The sequence below is a fragment of the Anabrus simplex genome, chromosome 1 (genome assembly GCF_040414725.1).
Source record: "Anabrus simplex isolate iqAnaSimp1 chromosome 1, ASM4041472v1, whole genome shotgun sequence".
In the NCBI taxonomy this organism is placed as follows: domain Eukaryota; kingdom Metazoa; phylum Arthropoda; class Insecta; order Orthoptera; family Tettigoniidae; genus Anabrus; species Anabrus simplex.
The window spans coordinates 1,138,596,119-1,138,614,146 of record NC_090265.1 but is presented as its reverse complement, the minus strand read 5'-3'; the positions used below and the strand labels follow the sequence as shown (position 1 = coordinate 1,138,614,146).

Genomic DNA, 18,028 nt, shown 5'->3' with positions numbered 1-18,028 from the left:
ATTCTCAAAACTTCAGTATCGGTTCCTTGATATTCAGTGGTTCAAATATATGTCTCATTTGTTGCCTGGTTAAAGTAGGTCCACTACCTACCAGTGGTAGAATCATAGCAGTTCTTATGTGCAGTTGGTTCAGTCTGGCTTGTTGTCATTCGGCAGCAATAAAACTCCTGTTCTCAGCAACTCTGCCCATTTTTTATGACACATGTGGGGTGTTATAGAAATACAGAAATTGCATCATGTAATGCAGCTCGATCTTAACTTTTTCTGTTGTGGTAGAGGCCTACCTGCTTTGATTTTGGTCGAATATTGAAATAGGGAATAATGGACTGTAGTCAGTGTCAAAGGGAAGCTGTTTGTAATGGTTGTTTTTTTATGAGGTAAAAATATATTGGCCTGACACAAGGGATATTTAACACAGTGAAATTTTTCTTTGGAGCACAATCTGTTGAGTTAGGTCGGTCAACACTATATCATAGCAGCCACTTAGTTGGACAACTCTGTATATCCTCTCAAGGCCGAATTCCCATTTGACACAGACTATAATGAAAAATCCTTTTTTTGAACCCTTTGGATGTATATGTAATATATTCTTCATATATTGTCCTAAAGATCATTGCAGAATATCCGTCAACAAAATCATAATTAAGGTATTTCTTAGATTATCTTGGAGAAAAATGTTTTGGTGCAGAGTCAGCAGTTGAAGAAATAGGTGAGGCGCAAGGTATTTAAGTATCAGAACAGCATGAAATTGACTGAAGTGACCTTTAAGACAAGTCTTGCCCAGGATGAACTTCAGTTACAGGAATATTAGGTTCTGTGCATCATGTGCAAAGAAGCACCCATGAATAGTTGGTAAGCCTTGGTGTTTTCAAAAGCCACAGCTGCTATGCTCTCCGTCAACTCTTTCTAATAATACAGAAATTTACTAGTAGATCCAAACTATAGCAACTCAAGGCTGGTATGAGCTGATATTTTCAAATTCTCACGAAGTCCCCTTTGGTTCTAATGGCAGAAAGTCCTTTCTCTCTCTCTCTCTCTCTCTTTTTTTTTTTACAATCTGCTTTACGTCATTTGCCTGATGTGAAAATAGGAAACCACGGAAAATGATCTTCAGGGCTGCTGATCGGTAGGTTCGAACCCACTATCTCCCGGATGCAAGCTCACAGCTGCGCACCCCTATCCGCACAGCCAACTCGCCTGGTAAGGTAATTTTTGACGAAGGGGATTCTTTGCATTTTGTTGAATATTACAATTGGTGTTCTCTTTGAATTGGGCCCATGTATTTTCATGCTAAGTAATGAAAACCTACAACCTGTTTCCAGTCATTGACCGGGTCAGGGATGGAATGAATGAAGCAGATATAGGCTATTAGTACGATGGGGTCGCCACTCCCAAAGTGATTTATTAATGACTGATAGATGCTATGAAATGAGAATGGAGAGTGTTGCTGGAATGAAAGATGACAGGAAAAACCGGAGTACCCGGAGAAAAACCTGTCCCGCCTCCGCTTTGTCCAGCACAAATCTCACATGGAGCGACCGGGATTTGAACCACGGTATCCAGCGGTGAGAGGCCGACGCGCTGCCGTCTGAGCCACGGAGGCTCCCATGCTGAGTAATATTGTAGGTAATTGGATTGGGTTCACAAAGTTTTAGGACACATTTCAGCTTTAATCAATAACAAGAATTTTATACTCCAGCAATAAATTAGAAGCTAAGAATCTTAAACCCTTCAGTGGCGGGTTCTGGCAGTTCTCCTGTGCCAGAAAGGTGAGTTTTTTTCGGAGGAAATTTATTTATTTTTAGGAAGCAAGAAATGAGTAATAATTATTAAGGGAACACATTCATATATTATTCAAGGTTAATAAAAACTTACTTTACACTCTATTTACACTTTTTCTTTACAGTAGGCCTGTGACAGGGTTTCATAAAATATTGGTGTGTTGAGAATAAGGTCCTTTGACCAGTACATTTTTATTTCAGGCTTTTGTATTATTCCCACCAACAACACTAACACAATACACTGCCAAATTTCATATGAGTTTCTTTCCAACACTGTGGCCTTGTATGCGAAGATTTATTTAAAAGTGTTTCAATGCACTTTTAGCATACGAATTTGTTTTGGTCAGTATCAAATTTACAATTTCATCTGTTAGAAACATTTCAAAACAGTCAATTGCACCCACCTCTGGTAATGATACAACCCTAACACCAGGATTTCCTGTAAAGGGAATTATAGTAGGTTGCATACTATCCCCTGGCTTACACTTTTTCCACACGAATGTAGCTACGTTCAACATCTTCTAATATCACCTCAGCTTCTGACGTAATATCTTCTTCACTTTCACTGAAAATACCAAGAAGGTCATCATCCAAGGAACCAATAGAATCATTATCACTATTATTAGAAATACTAATGTCACTCAGAGATTCATCTTCGATGTAGTTCCTTATTTTGTTTTCAAACATCTCTTCCGTTTCACGCTCGCTATTTCTGCTTACCTCGTCAGCTGGCCAGAGATTGTATATGTAAAGTAGAGAAGATAAGGCATATTTTAGGCCAGAGACTTCATGTATACAGCTGGAAACCTTCCTGCCATCTGTTGAGAATGCTGGAAAACATTTTCCAAAGAGATTACAGTATCCGAGAAATTATTGGGCGAACGCGAAATGAACACTGCAACTAAACGAGAATTTCTCGGGCGGTGACATGGGCAAGCGTGCGCCACCGGAGAATTCCTCGGGCATGCCACTGAAGAGGTTAAAATGGTTCCACCTATTCAGTACTTTATTAATATAAGAGATACATTAAATTGGGAGTAGTATTCGGGAGATAGTAGGTTCGAACTCCACTGTCGGCAGCCCTGAAGATGGTTTTCCATGGTTTCCCATTTTCACACCAGGCAAATGCTGGGGTTATACCTTAATTAAGGCCACGGCCGCTTCCTTCCCACTCCTAGCCCTTCCCTGTCCCATCGTCGCAATAAGACCTATCTGTGTCGGTGCGACGCAAAAAAAAAAAATTGGGAGTAGATTCGACCTTCCCATGAGGTAATCTTCAGCCAAAAATGTTTTAATAATAATTTTATTGGCTTTGCGTCCCACTAACTACTTTTACGGTTTTCGGAGTCGCCGAGGTGCCGGAAATTAGTCCCGCAGGAGATCTTGTCTGTGCCACGAGGCTGACATATTTGAGCACCTTCAACGATTTAAAGATAAGAGGTATAGAACTAAATGAGGCCACAACACTAGTTGCAAATAGAGGATTGTGGCGACGTTTAGTAAATTCACAGAGGCTTGCAGACTGAACGCTGAAAGGCATAACAGTCTATAATGATTATGTATGTATGTATGTACACATATAACCAATAATAAATTAAACACTTTGGTATGCCACAACTGTAATTGGTCACTGCACGTGCGGCCGCAGGGTCCACCTGTTCAACATTTTATCTCATATATTAAATTACATATTAGTGGGAATCCATATTGTCACACATGTGGTTCTTAACTCTGCTGAGCTTTTTCTTCTTCTTCTTAGCCCAGTATGCCTTCATTCTAGCGCTATGGATGTCTTTTCTTTCTTGAGTCCATTTCACTCCTACTTCTGGATCCAGTGATTTAACTGTTAGTGACTGGAGAGAGTCAGATGTCTTGATTAACTTTCTGAACTTCGGTTGTAAATGTCAGTGTGATGAATGTTTATGTATTGTAAGTCTTTCCGAACTAAATTTGTCCATTTGGCATTTGTTGCTTTCTCTCTAGATACAATGTTGAAGATCGTTGAAGTGAGTCTGGCTGTCCACCCTGACTATGTGACCATAGAACATTAGTTTTCTCTTCCTCATAGCTGTTGTAATGCTCTCTGTTTTACTGTCAGTTCCTTGTTGTGGCTGATTCTGTACCCATCTCCTATTTTAATGGGACCCATAATCCTTCTGAGGAGTTTTCGCTCTTTTAGTTCCAGTTTTCTAAGTTGTCCTTTCTGGGTCATGTTTAGGCATTCTGAGGCATATAGTACAGATGGTCTTACTATGGTATTGTAGTGTCTAAGTTTACGATTTAAGGAGGGAATTTAGACTTGTATATGTTGTTACTAAGATGATAAGCTCTTTCTAATTTGGTGCATCTACTCTTCATCGCCAATGTCCTCATTGATATTTGGGGTTATCCATTCTCCAAGATATTTGAATTAGTTGGCCTTTCGTATTATTTTGTGCCCCAAAGAAATGAAGTTGGGTGCTTCTCTGATCTTGGTCAGAAACTCAGTTTTGTTGACAGCGATCTTCAGCCCTACTTTAGCTGCTGTGTGTTCGAGGGAGGATAGCTGGTACATAGCTTCTTCCATACTTGAAGCTAAGAGTTTGAGGTTATCTGCGAAGGCTAAGCAAGTGATTGTTAACTTGTCTTTTTTGTAGCTGATTTTTAATCCAGAGTTGTCAGCTAGTGTATTCATTCATTCCCGAATGACCTTCTCCAGCAGATGATTAAACAGGATGGGGGACAAACAATCTCCTTGTCTAACACCTGTTTTGATCTTGAAGTATTTTGATAGTACCCCTCTGAATTTACTTTGGATATGGTGCTCCTTAGAGTAGCCTCCACAAGATTCAAAATCTACTTACCTAGTCCCAGTTAAGTTATCGTCACAAAGAGGGACTGCCTGGCTACCGAGTTGTAGGCCTTCTGGAAGTCAGCGAAAATTGCTACATAGGGTGAGGCGGTGAGGTTTTTGTTGATAAAGATAGTTTTGAGGTTCAGAATCTGCTCTGTGCATGACCTTGACTTCCTAAATCCAGCTTGGTACTCTCCTATGCAGGAGTCTAATTGTACCTCCACTTTTTTTTTTAAGCAATGCTTTGGAGAAGGAGAGAGATCTCTCTATACTTGTTAGGGTCTAACTTCTCTCCTTTCTTGTCCAGTGGGTGGATGTTAGCTGTAGTCCAATCCCTTGGTAGTGTTTCAGTCATCCAGATGTCAGTAAAATGAAATGGCGTATAGCTTTTAGTACCGGGAGTGTCCGAGGACATGTTCAGCTTACCAGATGCAGATCTTTTGATTTGATGGCCTAGGCGGCCTGCGCATCATGATGAGGATGAAATGATGATGACACATACACACAGCCTCGGTGCCAGCGAAATTAACCAATGATGGTTAACATTCCCGACCCTGCTGGGAATCAAACCCAGGACCCCTGGGACCAAAGATCAGCACGCTAACCATTTAGCCTTGGAGCCGGACCAGATGTCAGTTTGTATGATCCTGTGGATACTGTCAATCGACTCTTCATCTGCATGTTTCCATAATTCTGCAATGACGCTGTCTTTGCCTACTGCTCTGCTGGATTTCAGTTCAGAGATGATCTGTTTGATTTCTTCTTTCGTTGGAGGAAGGGAGTCGGGATTAATAACATTCTTGGGTTAAAATTGTAGTTTTACCCCGAGTTCTTCAGTGTTGAAGAGGTCATCAAAATATTCTGCAAGGGCTGTAGTGCAATCTTCATTGTTCATTTTCAGTTCTCCGTCTGGTCCTTGAAGGTGAAGTGTTGTTCCTTTGAAAGTCTTTCTCTGCCTGATCTATGATGTCGTCGTTATATTGCATCTTAGCATTTCTGATGGATTTGGCCGTGTTCTTTCTGATTGTTAGGAAGGCTGTGTTATTTTCCGTGCTTTTGTTGCAGTTCCATTTCACCCATGCCTGCCTTCTCTCTTCTATTGCCTTTTCACATGCTGGCATCCACCATGGGTGTTTATTGCTTCTGGTTGCAAGGATGGTTTCTGTTGCTTCATCTATCAGTGCCTTCTGTAGATTAGGCCAATCCTTTTGATTCTGATTATTACATAGGACCTTAGTAAAGTTGTTTTGTCTTTCCCGTGGGCTGGATTAAATTTTGGGACTCTGGACTTGGTGTAGTTGTTACCTCTGCACTTTGTGAGTGGAATGAAATTTGCTTTGACCAAAGATGGGTAGTGGTCTGAATTGATATTGGCACCTCTCACTACCTTGACGTTAATTATTTCCTTGCTGTTCCTTCTACTGATGGCAACATGGTCTAGCTGGTACTCTCCTAGCAATGGATTGGGACATTTCCAGGTCTTGGCTTTTCGGGGGAGGTGTCTTGTTTGCTGTAGATTTTAGAACAGGGTTGTGATTCTTACACAGATTGATCAGCCTCTCATCATTACAATTGGTTCTCTTGTGGGCCAGGTATTCTCCGACTATGTTGTTGAACCTTCACTCCTTACCAATCTGGGTGTTGGAGTCTCCCATCAAGATGACCACGTGATATTGTGGAATCTTATCGATTGTCTCTTCCAGTTCTTTCCAAAAGCATTCAACACTTTCAATATCGCTCTTGTTAGTATCATTGGTAGGTGCATGGACGTTAACTATTGTGTAGGCTTTGTGGAGTCTTTTGGAGGCTACAGTGGACGTTCTCCCATTGAATGACGAGAAGGAGATAATGGAATTGATCATTTTGTTGTTGACTATGAAGCCTGTACCCAGGTGATTATTATTCATCATCATTCTCTGACCTGCTGTTCCTTGAAGCCTTGTGGCTCAAAAGTTTCTTCGTCAGTAAATCTTGTCTCCTCCAAAGTCATTATAAGGATGTTGTGTTTTGTTAGGATGTCCAGTGTATGTTTCAGTTTTCCCGTTTATAGAAAGGAATTAATGTTATTCATTTCTAGATAATTGGTGTGTTTCATCCTCTTACATGAAGATGCAGGCTCCCCAGAATCCGATGGCCTGCTTGGCCCACTGTGAGTGGGGGTGGATTTGTTACCATCTGGGGGTATATCTCCAATTAGTCGTTTGCCCATGTTTCCAGAGTTACGAAAAAGTTTAGTGGGGTTACCCGAAGGTAACATGGTTTTTAACTGTCAAGGTTGTAAAGCCTCGAAGCCCCCAGCACTGATCGGTTCACTGGCCCAGCTTCCCGCCGAGATTTGTTACCCAACCTTCCACTGGGTTGCTCAGCTTAACAGGGGGCACCTCTTGTAGGTTACGTGCTAGTTGGGTTCTCTTGCTGAACCAAATATATTATTGTTGCAGGAGTTTGGCAATGACGCATTTCACTACCATTTACCCAGAGTCGCAAGGACTCTTCCCAGGTTGATTCCTGGGACCCTGTTGTTGTTATTGCAAGCTTACTGGCTATTTGAGCACACACTTAGAATTAAAGTTGTATAAGATATTGAATATCGTTTTAAAAGATAACGTCTTTAAGTTGAATTGTATCTTGAACATCAAAATAATTCTAGTCTGTGTAGACACGCATTAGAATTCAAATCTTGTAAGGACAACCTTAAAATTACTTATGTAGATGATGAAGTCTGCAAGAGTAATTATATCTCGAACACCGAGCTTACTGTCTATTTGATTACACACTTAGAATTAACATCATATAAGATATAATCTAGTCAGATATCATAAAATGATTTTATAGCAATTCAGTTGTGAGAATTGACTATGGTATTAAAATGTTCTTTAAAAGGAGTAAAATGTCGAAGGGAAACTCCCCTCAGATGACAGTTGCGTTCATATGAAACCTGTATAATCAGACGACGGTTCCAGTGTGTTGAGTCTAGAAATAAGAGAAAGGGGAGTACAGTAAAACCTTGTTAATTCGAAGTCGTTGGGACAAAAAAATCGGACTTCGAATTACGTGATTTCGAATTAACCGCCAATTCGCAATTCAGAAGTACCAACCCTTGCCGCATTACAAAATATTCTAAGGCCCGTTACTGCATGCAGTTAACCTTGATTCACAGTTTATACCTTTCAAATGCCATGAAAAAAGAACTATTTCCAAAATGTATCCAAGAAGGTGCATTTACAGTATTCAAATAATGCACTCGGATATCTGACTGCTAAACATAACCTCACGCAACGAAAGAAAGGAAAAAAAAAAAACACGATTCAAAGATGTCTCCCATGTGTAAGTGCTTTATTAATTGGATTACTATACTGTAAGCATTTAGATGCCTTGTATTTACACAGAAAGTAATCGATGCCCTTAAAATCGAACTTTTCTATGAAACTATCCTTGTACGATTTCCTGCCATGGCACTTTTCTCGTACTTCAGAAATGTAAACACTTGCCGCGTCACAAAGTATTGTAAGATCCATTAATACATGCAATCACCTCGATTCACAGTTTAAACCTTCCAAATGCCATGGAAAAAAACTATTTCCGAAATGTATCCAACAAGGTGCATTTACAATGTTCAAATAATGTACTTGGATAAATCACTGACAAACATAACCTCACGCAACGAAAGAAAAAATATCGCACAATTCAAAGACGAGGATAAATTATGCCGGTTCCCCTGTGCAAATGCATTATTTTTTGGATTTCTGTACTGTTTGCATTTTTATTATAGATGCTTTGTACTGGCATGGAAAGTGCCCGACGCTCTCAAAACATTGTGGCTTATCGAACTTTCCTATGACGAGGGGATAAAGTATCTCGCTTCCATGTGCATTGCAACGCACTACTATGACCTCCATACCTCACACTTGTACAATTTCTCAGCTGGCAATTTCTTCTTTAAAACCATAAGACCGTTTGGGCTCGCATTAAAATAAAGCAATGCACTTTCACCAGCAATGACAATATTGTTCGGTGCCTACGAATTTATTATATGAGCCACGTTTTTTCGTCAACTGTCGGTATCGCCAGTGTTCGCGGATTATTTTTTCCCGCACACTGCCTGTTGCGTGATATTACGGGATTCCTTAAAAGGTTGAATTCCGATTTCATTCAACTTAGCAATCATGAAGCGCACTGTAGACCCACCGAAGTGAGTGTAAGTGCAGAAAGCTACCCCTCCTAGTTCCGGAAAGCGCGTTCTATTATGACGCGGAGCGGATAAATTTCGAGTTGAAATTACTCTGTAACATACTATTGTTTTAAAATGTAAAGGCAGATTCAAATTAAAAGTCTGAATTTCGGTAATGGGGCCGACATTGTACTTCGAATATCGAATTATCCGTATTTTGAATTAAACAATTGAAATAACATGCAAAACTGTATCTCATGTTTCCGGGAACGAGAGTTTCTTCGAATTAGGCGGGATTTTGAATTAACCGATTTCGAATTATCGAGGTTCTACTGTATTATTATTGTGTAGATAAAAATGAGGTTTATAACGGATAAGTTTTAAATATGTTACTCACTTCCCTGCTGTATCCTGTTTAAAGGTAGTATGTGTGTCTTGTTATGCAGCACTCATGATACAGACAGTTGGTTAAGTTGAACAGCTGTTAAGGAGGGGCGTAGTGACGTGTAAGCTGGAAGAGTGTTGTTATGACTGGGCAGGATAAGGAGGAGGTTGAGGGGAGTTGATGACGTCTTTCTTATATCTGTGTTTTAAATATCATTTCATCTAATTTCATCTAATAGCTAGATGTGTTAGAAAATGATTTTTTTTTTTTTAATGACTAGCTGATGTACCTGTGCTTCGCTACGGAATTATAAATTTTATACAGAATTCTAGGTTAGGTAGTGTAAACGTTGTGAGCAAGATTGTATTAAGTTGCATAGCTCTTAACGTTGCCCTAGAAACATGACGGGGAAGTCACCAACGTCTTTTCTCATATGAAGACTTGGTTAGGGAATTTTCATTGTAATGGTAGGCCGGCTTGCCTACTGTCTGTCACGATCAGGTTGGGGAGTTTTCATTATAATGGTAGACACTCACTCTCCGCCTGCCTTTATAGATTCTCAGAAAGACTCTCTTAGTAGTATTCCCAACTGAAATGAAGGTGGGTCATTACAATGACGTCAGTAGGAATGGCGCGATTAAAAGCAATGCTTTCATATGAAATACTCGATCAAATGAGAAACCACACATTTTCTCACTTTTAACAAACAGTCCTAAGCTACAGAGCTGGAATAACCAAGATGCAGACATCCGTGATCCATGAACAATCTTCATCCTTTTTTCGGCGGGGGGTTCGAATAGTGGATAGTCCCAGGGCAAAAACTATGCTCGTTTACTTATCTGTTTCCTGGGAGTACTCGATGAGTCGGAAAATCTCAATTCACTACACTGGCGGGGGAACGAACTACCTGACGTGGAGGCAATTTTTCCTCCAAGCCAGAGAAGAAATCACATCTTTGCTGCTAATTTTAATAAAATTAATGTAGATTTAATAAAAATGAAGAGGAAGAAGCATTTCTTAAGAAACGGCTCTTTTCAGGGTTGAATTTTGAGTGATTTAGTGAATTGTGGTACTATAATTTGGAATAGGCCTAAATTGTAATTCTAGACCAGTTCGTACTACTGCTCCTACTACTACTACTACTACTACTACTACTACTACCACTACCACTAACTGAGCCGGACTGAAGTGCGCACACTGCTCATTCAAAACAGCGCGTCAGAGTAGGTATCGAATAAGCTGGCATACTATGATGAACCAGTGTGTTACGTACCAGCAGTGTCAGAAAATGCATGAACCAAAGGAATGGCACGCTAAAGAAGAAAGTTATCTAACTCCTCAGCTATTTCCCGCCAATATTCAGTTAGGCTGTTATACTCGGTACACAGCAGTGATCCCATCTATTGGAGTTGAATGTCAGCATAAGAGACAAAGAACATTACAACAAACAACGGTCAGTGTAATGTTATTGTTGATCAATGTTACGCACTTTCGATATTGTAGGCCTTCACATTATTAATTGTCTTCTGGTTCTGAAATACCACTCTTATCATAGTCGGTACGGTAAAACTGAATAAAACATAAATGATCGGAAATTGTTTTTTCTATAACTTTTGTTATGTAGTACTTTTCCATAGGACCAATAACATAGATATTTAAAAATTAAATTTTAGGTGCCTTCCCCTAAACTACCATTTCACCCAGGATGAATAACATTGTTTATAGCTTAAACTGTAGTTTCTTATTCCCCGACTCTATATACCGATTTTCATTAAATTCTGTTTACCCATTTTGTCGGGGCTCGGCGTTGATATGGACTTAGCAACAACAAAAATCCAAATGCACGAATATCTGTGCTATCATAGCCGGTACGGTAAAAATGCATAAGACGTAAAGGATCAGAAATTTAATTCTATAAATCTTTAGTTATGTAGTATTTATCGATATGACCACTAATAATATAAATATTTGAGAATTGAATTTTAGGCCTTCCCCTAAACTACCATTTCTCTCAGCGTGAATAAAATGATTTAAAGCCTAGATTGTAGCGGCTCACCCCCCGACTTCACATACCGTTTTCTCGTGATGCGTGTACATACATACATACATACAGACAGACAGACGGACAGACAGAAATTACGAAAAAGTAAAAACTGCATTTTCTTGTTACTGTGGACATGATCAATACAGAAATACCATTCTTTTCAAATTCTGAGCAATGTACAGAGAAAACTCTTATTTTATATATATAGATTTGTTGATTTAAAATTCAAACGGTGGTGTTTTATGGTTTGTTTTTATTTATTTATTTTTGGTAGAAAATTGTAAAAGTTTGGAAAGTGATCAGGTTTGTACAATCGTGTATTTAAATATGTAAACAATTAATAAAACATACAGTAAAAATAAGCGGGTAAACCGTTAAACGTGCATATGGATGAATGAGAAAATGTATAGAGGTCATTTTTATTTTTACATTCACCTCCATGTATCATCTAATAAAACACCTTTTTCAGTTATCCTAATACTGCAAAAATCAACGGTCAGTGTCTCAGCATTTGCAGCTGTCAATCATCGCCACCTATCACTTACTATGAGACTATATGAAAATGGCCTTTCAGAATCCACATTTGATGATGGATACCACACACATTTTAATGCAGCAGTTTCGTAGTCTCAGTGAGCATGCCTTAATCCCGTGAGGATCTCTGGAATATTTGCATAATTTCTTGACGCAGTTGGTTCTTGATGGCAGTCAGCTAAATGCTGTGAGCCTCTAAAATCAATTGGACCCCATTCTCTTAATAAGTGGGGTATTATTCTTAAACTGGAGCAATTCTGTAGGAGAGATGTTCGTAGGTGCATGCCGAGGATCAAACAATGACCCCAGTGGATTTTACATTCTTCCTAGCTGGATCCGTGGTTCTTAAAGTCCTGACTTTTACTAGAGCTGACTGTGCAACGCATGTAAGCTTGAACTTGACTATTATCTGCGTCTTTTGACGAAGCTGTTCCAAGTTCTGGAGAATTGTCTGGTTGAATTACTCCACTCTCGCCTAATAGTTTGAGTTGTACCCTCAAGGTCATCCAGCTTCCCTCTAATAAATTACGCAAGTCCATAAGGGAGGCACCAGCAACAGAAACATGCACAGCTTGTAATTGTATAATTTTTATTGTTGAAGTTGATGCTGTTTGGAAAAATTTTACTCCAGAATTTGAATCTTCCGTTGTTTTGAAAAAAACTACCAGATCTTCCACATGTATGGCCATATCATACCTGCCAAGTATTCCGATTTTTCGTAAAATGTACGGATTTTGAGCGTGTTTTACGTTGTACAGGTGAACAACGTTATTGTATGGATTTTGAATATCCACGCTTGGTATTGCTTTCTGCGGTCAAATCGGATTTGTCTTACTTTCGATAGTAGCTGGTAATATGAGATGCAGTGTTTAAAATTCAACGGGTATCGATAATCACATTATCAATTATCACCGTGCTTTTGTCACCTGTTCGACCTCAACTGCTACTTCATTCACTGAGATGTTCCCAAACAAGTAGCAGGCTGTTATTTTGAAGAAAATAAATTGGTGAAAACAGCAGGCTGTGAATGTATATAAAGCAACTTTAGTAACTGCGTCGTGCTTCATAACAGCTGTGAAAGGCTTTGTTTGTGTGTGGGTGTGATTAACATTGGCGGTAGTTCTGAAACTTGTGGAATTGTGTGACGAATTTGTAAGCAATTTAGTATTTTTAGTGGTGTTCGTCTTGAGTTCAACTAAAACGATATTATCAGTCTTTTTAGGTAGGCATATTCTGCTTAATTTCCTTGTTTTATACGATCATGGAAAGTGTTCCCAGTGTTAAGTGGAAACAGATGAGCACTCATCAAGATGTAACTTGTTGTATTTAATTTCAGGGGTGATCTTAGCATATATTTGACTTGTATTAATATTGTTTATAATCACTCCCCTTGCCGTCCTTTTACATTATGTTTCAAGACTTTGCGACTCATGCGCATGTTAAAAGTTTTCCGCTTTAGGATCTTCCGGATTTCTCTTTTTGAAAGTTGGCAGGTATGCTAAATATATTGCAGCCTTAAACCAAGAATTCCATCTTGTACATATAATTATTGAAAAAGCTAGAATTGTATCCACTTGTTCTGTGTTTCATATTTCTCTCTCAGAAATGCAGTGTAGTTGCCTTTTAAATACACAAAAATAAAAATTTAAAAAAATCATTCTTTGTACTGTAGACATGTTCAATTCATCCAGCTCATTTTCAAATGTGCAGTGGACAAGGTTGATTTTATGAGCCCAGCACTGGATATGGTCTACTTCTTCAATCAGCCCTTGAAGAGAAGTTAAACACTTTGTCATGTAGTGTACAGAGTCCATATCTACTGCCACTACATGCTCCCATTTAATTTTGTACGAATTCAAAGCGTCTAATATAGCATTGGTACAATTTGCGCTATTGGCAGAATCTAGAACAACAGGCAGCCAGCTGGGTGTTCATTTCTGTTGATGGTACTGATGGACAAAGTAGGATGTTAAAAACACACCTATTATTCTTGTCAGTTTTTTCGTCACATAGCAGAAATACGTCTTTGTGTTTAGCTCTTCCTTAATTTCCTCCCTCCTTCCACCGATTATGGGGGTGAACTTCTGATGGGTATGATTTGCTGATGGTAAATCTCCACTTCCGCGAATGTACTTGTCAAGCCAAGTACAGATAGCAGGATTGTCTTATTTTTTCTAGTTTCTTTCAGTGTGGCCACTCTAGGAACACCAGGTAACTAGAAACGCAAAGTTTTCGGCATTTTGAATGCTTCTCCGATTTGCAGTGTTTGTCTAAAGCATCTTTCCTGCGCTAATTTGACAATCACAACATTTGCACATAAGAATGCCGCAAGAAATTATAAATTCTTCATTATTATATTCTCTTTAGTCTGTTCATGGCGGAAACTGCTACCTTTGGCATTTTAAATCCCAATTTTTTGATGCCCAGTAACAAATTCTGTTATCACAGGGTTGACTGTAGTCGCAGGCCAGTATAAAGTCTTAATCACTCACAAAATTTATTTCTTAATTCCTTTCATAATATTTAAATTGTGTCGCACCTCATCTTCGCTCACTTCTAAGTTCAGAACTATCATGACGAAAACTTGTTTGCCAATTGATTCAGTCGAATAACATACCAGCTTCGATGATAATACACAATTTGCGCACTTTAAATTACAGTATATAGAATTCTTTAGTACAAATTACCGCTACCAGTGTAACAGCAAACGTAGTTCCCAGTTTGAAAAACAATCATGTAAGTATTTTGAGGTAGTCGGCCAAACAATTCGTGCCACAAGATAACAGTTGTTCACCACCGGCCACACCGCTACCATCCAAGATAGTCGCGTGTAACAAGACTATCAACAGTGCTGTATATTGCAGTATTGATTGCCTCTTGAGAAACGATACAATCAATCATTGTAAATACAAAGGCTATGCTGAAAGAGTAAGCTGCAAGATCACTGGCAGCACATTTGATTGCCTGGCCTGTGCTGATGATGTAGTGATCTTTGCAGACAACCTATCAACAGCATGAAACAAATAGAAGTACTATAAGGCATAACTGCTAAGATTAGCCTGAGGATCTCATTTATAAAGACAGTGTACATGGACTAAGTTAAAACATACCCTATTTGCAAGATTGAAACGATGTATGGAAGTGTCTGGAGGACAGAAATCTGGGTGAAATCCTTACTCCCAATGGGAAAAGAATCGGTAGGAGAGAGATCAGGGAGGATGGAAATGGCCTTTAAACTCTGCTTTGATACCTGGAGGCCCAGATCGATCTCCTTCCAGGCAAAATTGGGCACTACTGCTCAGTAGTCGGACAAGAATGCCCCTATGTTGCAGCCAAAATGGACAATACCCAATTGGGGGGAAAAAAAGAAAGGAAATTTCTCAGGAAAATTCTAGGACCCATAAAAGTGTTTTGGAGAGTTTTATGTTACATCTAAGATCCAGAAGGGAACTGTATGAGAGAAAAGCGAAGATTACTACCACAAAGAAAATGGGGACTGACCTTTTACGGACACGTAAAGAGAATGAAACCAGATAGATGGGCGTGTAGTGTACTCACTCTTCAGGGGGAAAAAATGAAAAACTGATCCCCGTTGTCTTCAAGAATTGCACGAAGATCTAAAGGAAGGAGGGATAAATCCCAAACAAATTCAAGACAGAGCCATCTTCAGAAAGAAAGTTGCGGATTTGAAGGAGAATCCAGAGAGACATCCTGCTAAAACGCACATAATCTTGTCAGAAGAGCTGCAGAAGAGAAGCCTGAGATTGAAGAACCTTTGGCTGCAATGTAAAGGAAATATTGGAGGTAGCTTGTGTAGATGTAGCCCATAGTTGACTGTATCAGAGTAACAATAATAATAATAATAATAATAATAATAATAATAATAATAATAAAATGTCTTATGGCTTTTATTGCCGGGATATCCCAGGAAGGGTTCGGCTCGCGAGATGCAGGTCTTTCTATTTGACTCTCGTTGGTGACCTGCATGTCGTGTTAAGAATGAAATGATGATGAAGACAACACATACACCCGGACCCCGTGCCATTGGAATTAACCAATTAAGGTTAAAATCCCTGACCCGGCTGGGAATCGAACCTGGGACCCTGTGAACTGAAGGCCAGTACGCTGACCATTTAGCCAACGAGTCGGACATCATAATAATAATAATAATAATAATAATCATAATAATAATAATAATAATAATAATAATTTCCCAACTCCAGTTTCCCGGGTGTGGTGTACAAGCGCTCGCCATCTCCTTCTGTCTTCATACATCTTCTGATCCAGTACATCCTCCCATTTGTATCCTCTCTCCTCCACATCTGATCTTACAGTCTCTATTATAATAATAATAATAATAATAATAATAATAATAATAATTGCAATTGTTGCTTACTTCATTCTTATTCTGATAAAGTGCTAGTTATAGGAGGAGAATTTTTAGTTGTTTTGGTTATAAAATCCAATGGAAATATTGCTTTTGTAAATCCATTGAAATTTTAATGTAGTACGGTAAAACCTCATTAACATTATCTCGCTCAAAACGAACACTCGGTTAATGTGAAAAAAATTTTGTTCCCGGCACGGAATGTTAACATAAATTTTGGGTATCACAACCACAAATACTTTTTATAGTCTCTTGAATCATTATATTTCACGTAATGCGAACCACCAACACTATATTTATTGTGTTTTAGTTGTTTCTCTTTGAGGAATCTCAAGAAATGTGTGTAGTTGAAAGTATACCATTGTCAAACCATAATTTATTTGGATGTTAAGCTACAAGTAAGTGTTTTAACATGCCGTTTTCTTGGTGCAATTAGATCAACATTCGTGAACATTACCAAGTCAAGTTACCCTACAAACTTTTTAAGTAATGTGCACATTAAATGCAAGGAAATAACACTCCAGAATATCAACAGTTATAGCAGTAGTGTTCAGGACAAGTATGTAATTCCACCTAGCTCCCAGGAAATTTTAACCACCTTGAATATTTTAGAACACATTTCTGCAAAATCCGAAGTCACCGTTGAGGTTACTGAAGCTATGAACACAGCTGGTTGTGAAGTGACAAGGCACTTTCGTTCCCGTGATTGACAGTGAATCCTGCTTGAATTTTTCTCCCAAAAATTACTGGAGAACCTTAACAGTTATTTATGTAGCGTCATGTACTGTACAATGATCTGTTATTCTGTTTTGCTGTGCTGTAAAATAATTGATATTCTAACTCTTAAATTTTGTTGTTTAATCCAAAGAAATTTCAACAGGAACTGTTTAACACAAACAATTTTTCGGTCCCTTGGATTTCATGTTAACAATGTTTTACCGTATCAAGTTCATTGGCTAGGGTGTGAGTACTGCCCAGTGATTGAAAACTCGCCTGACTTTGCATACCAATTTTCATTAAGATAGGATCACTAATAACATAAATATTTGAGAATTAAATTTTAGGCTTTCCCCTAAACTACCATTTCTCTCAGGGTGAATATGATTATTTATGGCCTAGATTGTAGCGACTTATTTCCCGACTTCACATACCGATTTTCATTAAATTCTCTTTAGCCGTTTTCTCGTGATGCGTGTACATACATACATGCAGACAGACAGACAGAGAGAAATTATGGAAAATTAAAAAGTGCATTTCTTTGCTACTATGGACACGGCCGATACAGAAGTGCCATCCTTTTTAAATTCTGAGCAATGTACAGACAAAAACTCTTAGGCCTATTTTATATATGTAGATTAGCACCACAGGGATGTGACTTCATTTTTTAAATTCCTACATTTTTTGGCTAGGATTCGACACATGGCCGGTGGCAGTGTCATTTTGCTATTTTTATATTGGGTTAGCAATAATTAGTTGTCGGGTACAGTTTTGACTATCAACTCCATTTTGTCTGTTTTCTTTACCTGTTCCGTAGATGCTATTTCCCATACTTTGTTTTTCTCTAAATGTAGTTTCTCCGTTATATTCAGCGACCTACAGTATTTTGATTAAATTCTATTTAATGTTCACTCTTGATACTCGTAATTGAAAGACCCAGAAGGTGATGAAATTACATGAAGTGATAATTGTGACTATTTATTTACATAGTAATTAATGATGGAAGTTACTGAGCATAGTTGTGGTATAGTTGGTTGCGACATTTTCTAAGCATAGTACTTTGTTTACTTTAATATACCAATGTTAGTACAATTCTAGTTACTTCTGTGTACAAATTATTTATTATCCAAGTAGTAATGTTGAGTGATTGTAGTTAGAGTATGAAGTAATGATTTT

General features: G+C 38.6%; 1 protein-coding gene across 14 annotated transcripts in view; it reads left to right on the top strand.

Annotated features, from left to right (window-relative positions):
• The window catches only part of heph (polypyrimidine tract-binding protein 1 heph), a 1,355,684-nt gene that overhangs the window by 1,307,618 nt on the left and 30,038 nt on the right, over nucleotides 1–18,028 (top strand). The window lies entirely within an intron of this gene.